The sequence below is a fragment of the Manis pentadactyla genome, chromosome 8 (genome assembly GCF_030020395.1).
Source record: "Manis pentadactyla isolate mManPen7 chromosome 8, mManPen7.hap1, whole genome shotgun sequence".
NCBI lineage: Eukaryota > Metazoa > Chordata > Mammalia > Pholidota > Manidae > Manis > Manis pentadactyla.
In genome coordinates, this window is record NC_080026.1 from 83910760 (window position 1) to 83917081 (window position 6322).

The 6322-nt window shown below is 35.5% G+C and overlaps 1 protein-coding gene across 4 annotated transcripts in view; it reads left to right on the plus strand.

The window, feature by feature from the left end:
- The window catches only part of CABCOCO1 (ciliary associated calcium binding coiled-coil 1), a 120258-nt gene that overhangs the window by 92036 nt on the left and 21900 nt on the right, over window positions 1-6322 (plus strand). The window lies entirely within an intron of this gene.

Genomic DNA, 6322 nt, shown 5'->3' on the forward strand with positions numbered 1-6322 from the left:
TAGATTGTGACTTCCTTGAAAACTGAGGAATGTGTGTTGGCCATCCCTGAAACCCCAGGGACTAGACAGTCCTTGACTTGTAATGCATGCTCAGTAAATGGTACAATGATTGTATAAATGGGCGTTATGAAAACGTGCACTGCCTTGTTTTCTGAAAAAATTATGAAAGCTTTAAAGAGGAAATGGGAGTTCAGCTAACTTTTAAAGATATATAGGGCGTATTGAGGCAGAAAAAATGTTATAATTTAAAGCAAATGATTTGTAATAAGCCCTGAGTTGAAATTTCAAAAGTATAACATTATTACAGGAAATGTAAAGAAACTTAAATTACATTTTTATCATTGCCAATTATATTTTGAGAATGCAATAAAATAATATTTTACAGTAAGAGTCCTGAGAGTGTACATTAAACATTTCATGTTTTCTGGCCTTAAACATGATTATTGCCATGTAATTTACACTTTGTTCAAGTGAGTACAACAAACATGGCATCTTTTTAATCAGTGTCACCAAGCAGCCCAGAAACAATTCATTTTATCTAGTATTTCGTCAATGAGACTTGTTTGAGCCATGTGTTTTTTCTCAAATAACTAAGAACAATCTTGGTTTATGATGAAACAAAACCAGTCCTTCAGGAGAAGGCACCCCTGTGTTGCACTGACATATCAGCCCTCCTCACACTAGCAGGTGCTAAAGAGCCAGAGCTGAAGCCCTCAGAAAGGAGGTGCCATCAGCCCTGCTGTGTATTCACTGCCTACAGCAGTCATAAACCAGCTCAGGGTCCAAATAAGAAAAAAATACAAACACCATAGGTGTCTTAGTAGGAAAATCAAGTTAAATAAGACCAGTAATTCAATAAAGTTGAAATAAACTGTGACAAACACTTTGGGAGGGAGGTGGTGTGGCATGAGTTTTATTTCCAAATCCCACACCTGTATTCTGCAAACTTATATTTAAGTAGATCAGCCATTTGCTACTTTTTTTTTTTATTAATGTCTAGTCCTTTGAAAGAGCTGCAGCATTTCAGCACTATTCCTGTGTGTATACGGTCAGTGATGTTTGTCAAGGGCTTTGGAGGAAAAGACTATGTAAATGTCAATAGTTATTAATATTTGGATTTTTTTAATATTTAGCTATCAAAAGTGTTTTTCACAATCTATGACTAGAGGTCTATTTGTGTGCCTCCAATTATAAATATTTTAAGTAGAAGTAACTATTAACCAGCAATAGTATTCCTTTTTTTTTTTACAGTCAAAGTAGTATTTGTTAGCAGTTGATAATTATGTTCTTCAAGAGCTGAGTTTAATTTAACATGCTTTTATATTCAAGTGGTTTAATGCCAGTTATTCCTCTGTCTTTGGGTAACTGTTAGGGGGAGTAACTGACAATTGTATCCACCCACATACCCCAGCATACTCTTCCTTTCCTTGCTCTTGTATTTGGCTGATTGCCTAACTGGAACAGCATTCAGTAGTCAGCTAAATAAAGTGAGACAAAGACAGTAGTCCTAGTAATCCCCTACTCTAGCCCAATTGTAGCCATTTTCACATATTGTTACAATTGATTGTATAGCTATTTGTATCCCCTGCCTTCTAACTCTACCTCCAGATTATAAACCCTTGACAGGGCAGAAATCTGGCCTGTGATGTTTCAGCCTTGGTGGAATGACCCAGAGCAATTGAATTAAACTGAAATCTAAATACATGATCTGGTACAGCATAAAGCCTGTTAATAGAAAGTCATAGCAGAGTCAGAAAAATGTATTTTTACTTTTCTCTTAAATGGTATTTCCACTCTGTTTTCTTTGATAGACCCAATGTATTGTAAAAAAAGAAAAGAAAAAGGTGGTGGGGGAATGGAAAAACTGGGTTTACCTACAACTGGTTCATGAGATGAGTTCAAATTCTATTCTAAGTTAAAAAACAAAATGCATTTGAGGGCCTCTTACCAACATGCCCTACCCATTAATGTATTTTTTAAGAATTGTATGAACTCCCATGTTTGCCATTGACTCATAAGAACAAGAACAGGTCAGAATTTATTGGCAGAATTACATAAAGCAGTCGACAAATATAGGCCTATACTCTTTCCGGCTCAAGTTAGTAACATTAGCCCTTCACTTTTATGAGCATTAAATTTTCACTCTAGTTTTAATAATAATAACAATAAATATAATAATAAAACCTTGTTTATGTAAGAGGTTCATCTTGTTAAAAAATGTATTGAGACTCCTGGTACTTTATAGGACCCAATTTATCCTCTCTTTGATGGTTTAAAAGTGATAACTTCATGTGATTCATTGCCACCTAGTACTGAATTTTAATAATGTAATGACTCATGATTTCTACATTTCTTAGAGAACCAACTTGGTTAAAACCATTGCAGTTGTTTTTACTGGGGTCATCTGAACTATGGTTCCCAGAATGCTCATGAAAGGGACATGCTTATGTGTTCTGAACAGCTGTAATCTATCATGGCTGGTGCCAGGTCGACACATTCTAAGTTTACAGTGTCAGCCCAGCGAATTAAAGCTTTGTTGTAGACTAGCTTGCTATGCAATTATTTCCAGTTCATATCCTATAAATCATCACTCTTCACATGACAGTCAGCAATTTTCATCCAGCATTCTAAGCATCCATGTTTTGTCTTAATTGTGCTGTCTGATTCTGCACCTAGAACAGTGTGTGACATGACTGGTACCAATAGCTTAGAAAATAAATTTCACTGTCACTAGAACCTATTTCAGGAATATTCCATGTTCTCACTTTTTTGTCGAGCTATTTGGTATTTATGTTGAAATAATAGGAAATGAATTTAAATAGAAACACTTCTCATGTCTTATCTCTACAAACAAAAAAACATAATTTACAATAAATTAGCACAGCAGTTGTTAGTGTAGCACAGCTTTATTTTGCAGTTCTCACACCTAAGCTCACAAGATGACACTTTTTCTGATAAGGTAATCTGTATAAGGTAGTTCTGTAGGTGATTAAATCTGACAGATGCTAGCGAGATGGTGAAGTTCAGAGATGTAACAGCAATCACTTTTTTAAAATTCTTGCTAAAATACTAAAATGTCTTATGATATATCAATAGAAAAATCAGCCTGATAAAAGAAGAAATCAGTAACAATGCTGTATTTCTGTGTCTAAAACCAAAATAAAACTATTTACCAATAAACAAACCAAGTATAATAAAATAAACTGTAAAGAAAATGGTTTTTTTTAGAAGAAAGAATTACTGTAAAAGATTACCTTTCTAGTCATTTCTTAGTATTTACCCTCGTTGCTGGACAGAACAGGAACAAAATGTTTCACATACAAAAAGAAGCTAAAGAAATAGCTTCTCGTACCATTTTGATACTCTGTTCTTCAGAAAATGCCTTGAACACTAGATCCTTTCAAGGTAAAACCTTCATCTTCTCCTAGGGCAATGATGATGGTCAGGTGGCTGATATTTTCCGATGATATGCTAATCTGAAATCTGTTTAGACTTAGCCGTAGATTGTATAATTAGATTAGCTCAATTAAGACTTTGGCTTAGTTTTGCAATATTCATTTATTATTTGAATAGTTTTAGTCCTCTTATTTGTAGCAAGAGTATTTTGAAACAGTAGCTCATTGTCCTTGATTTTTTTGATTACTTAAATGAGATTAGCTTTGCTAGAATTGATTGATATTACAGTCTCTTGATCCACTACAGCAGAGCATGTGCTGTTTTCTGATTTTCTTATCTAAATATCAATTGCCTTATGTACAGAGTCCATTTATAAATAACACAAAGATCCCTGAATCAAGTAAATTAACATGCTGGGCCAGATTCTCTGGCTTCATTAGCAAGCCCCATAGCAAAGCTGTGTTCATACAAGTGTGAAAACCAGAAAGTTCCTTGAAGAATAATTTCTCCATCAGGAAACAGGCTATATACATTCTAATATATCAGTCTTATTGCCATGATCTATTAATTTTGTGTAACTCCATCTAACATGGACACCATTTGGAAGAATCTAACTGTAGTGGGAGAGGAATATGTAAAGTAAAGGATCTGGGCTGGACACCAGATAAGGAGCACCCTGAGTGACAGGTCATAGTGGAAGGCAGGGAGAAAGGAGAGATAACGAAAAAAAAAGAGACAAATCTTAAAATTGGCACCCTTTATATCAATACCCCATTTAGCAGGGGCAAAAACTGTGACACAATGATCTGTTGACCATATGAGACCACAGTGATTTCCTGCATTTAATTAATCAATAAATATTAATTACTTGGCCACTATTTATCAGCTACCTGCTAGGCAGTGAAGTGGAGAGCAAATCAGACCAAGTCCCTACTCTTGAAGAGCTTTGTTTAGCACTGTTGTAGACATAAATATGGGACATAAAAATCTAAAAAAATACAAGCTTCACACTTTTAGGCTCCTCCTACATGCCAAACACTGTGTAAGTGCTTTACACATACTGACTTATTCCTCTCAAAAACACTGAGTGGGTAACTACTATTATCCCCATTTTCTAGATGAGGACAGTGGCCCTTGCTGGGGGACTGAGGAAGCTAAGCATCTTTAGAGAGTCTCAGTGATGCCTTTACTTGTGACAATGACAGTGTTTCAGCATTGATGATACAGCTTTTTCGGGGCAAAAAAATTGAAAATAATATTTATGCATTTTCTGTTTTCCAAAGAAATGAGCAATTCAAACTATGAAAATAGGTGCCTAAAATCCATATGATATAAGCAACACTGTAGTCCCTCAGGGACAGCCTTGGAGATAAAGCCAAAGCACCACCGTCTCTGCGAGTTAAATACCTGGGTACAGTTGTCTAATTCCTTTTATGAATTGGACAGAATTGATCAGAAATTAGAACCACAGGATGGGCAATGAAACTCGTCCTTAACAGAACTAATATCTTATTCACCCAGGTTTACCTTTAAAATTATATCAGCCATGAAAATTATTTCACTGTCTTCTGTCATGAGTAATTGGGCTATGTTTTATTTTAATCATTAAAATATAAAATAATAAAAGCCACCAAAATAGTCTATAGTCAATTTTCTGATAAAGTAAATTTGTTTTTTCCCCCAGTTGTGATTTAAATGGCCTCCAGAAAGTTTTTTGGGACTAAGTGTTAATTAAAAATATGGAAATGGATTTAAAGCACATTACAGCAGACAGTAGAAGAATAATCACAAGAGATTTGTTCACACAACCATACTCATTTCTCAATGTGTTTTTTAACTGTCTAGGTTACTGGTTGTTTTCCTGCATGCCTGTTCTTAGAAAAAAACTGTGATTCTAATGAAAACAGTAATTACAATTACAACAAATAGGACAAATTGCTATTTGAACAGGAACATGCAGTTTTAGTCACCAAAAGCAAACTGATGCTTCTGTACTTTCCTGTTTACACAACTGAATTAAGCATGTTCTCAAATTTCTTTAAAAACCAAATGCTTTTTATATCTTACCATCTTTTTTTAAAAAATTCAATCCTCCTTGCTTTACTTCCTTTGGCTTTTCTGGAACAATGCACTGTAGTGCTGTGAGGAACCAGTGAACAAATTCTCCTTCTGAAATTCCCTGAGAATTTGTGCTTTAAGATCCCTAGTTTTATTTTTCTGAATCTCTATTTCCTCACCTGGAGAGAAATGTTTTGGGGAAGCCATGAAGAACCAGGAATCCATAAAACCCCCTAAAGAATTAGGGGCATAGGCTTTGGAGTCAAATAGATCTTGATTCACATTCTGGTGGAGTTCACCATTCTCTAGTTGAGCAACCTTGCGAGAGTTTCCAAACATCTTGGAGCTTTAGTTTCCTCATCCATAAAATGAGATCATTAAATCTCTCTCACTATGTTCTATAAATCAAAGGGCCTAGTAATTGTCATGTGCTTTCTAACTAGCCCAATGTGAAGCTCTGAGTAAGTTCTCAATAAACGGGAGCTGCTGCTTTTCATCATCAGTGTTCATTTACCTGGATGGGCCAATGCTGCACAACTCCAATGAGTACCATTCGCATTGTTTTGGGGTTTGGGGGTGCCAGTGGATGGCCCATGGAAAGCAACCTGTTTTATGACCCTCGGAGTCAGGCAACTCAGAAAATCTGGAGATTTCTGGTGTTACTTCCATCAGGAGCTGTGTGTGGGGAGTGGTATCTCTGAGGAATTCTTTAGAATTTTAAGTGACACTCTGTCTGTAAAACAACTATTAGTTTAAGCAATGCAGTAAAATCAATGAGATGTTTAGCTGTCTGGCATTATGCTAACATATAAATACTCTCAGACTCTGTTCATAACTGAGAAATACAGGTATTGCACTGATGCAGCAA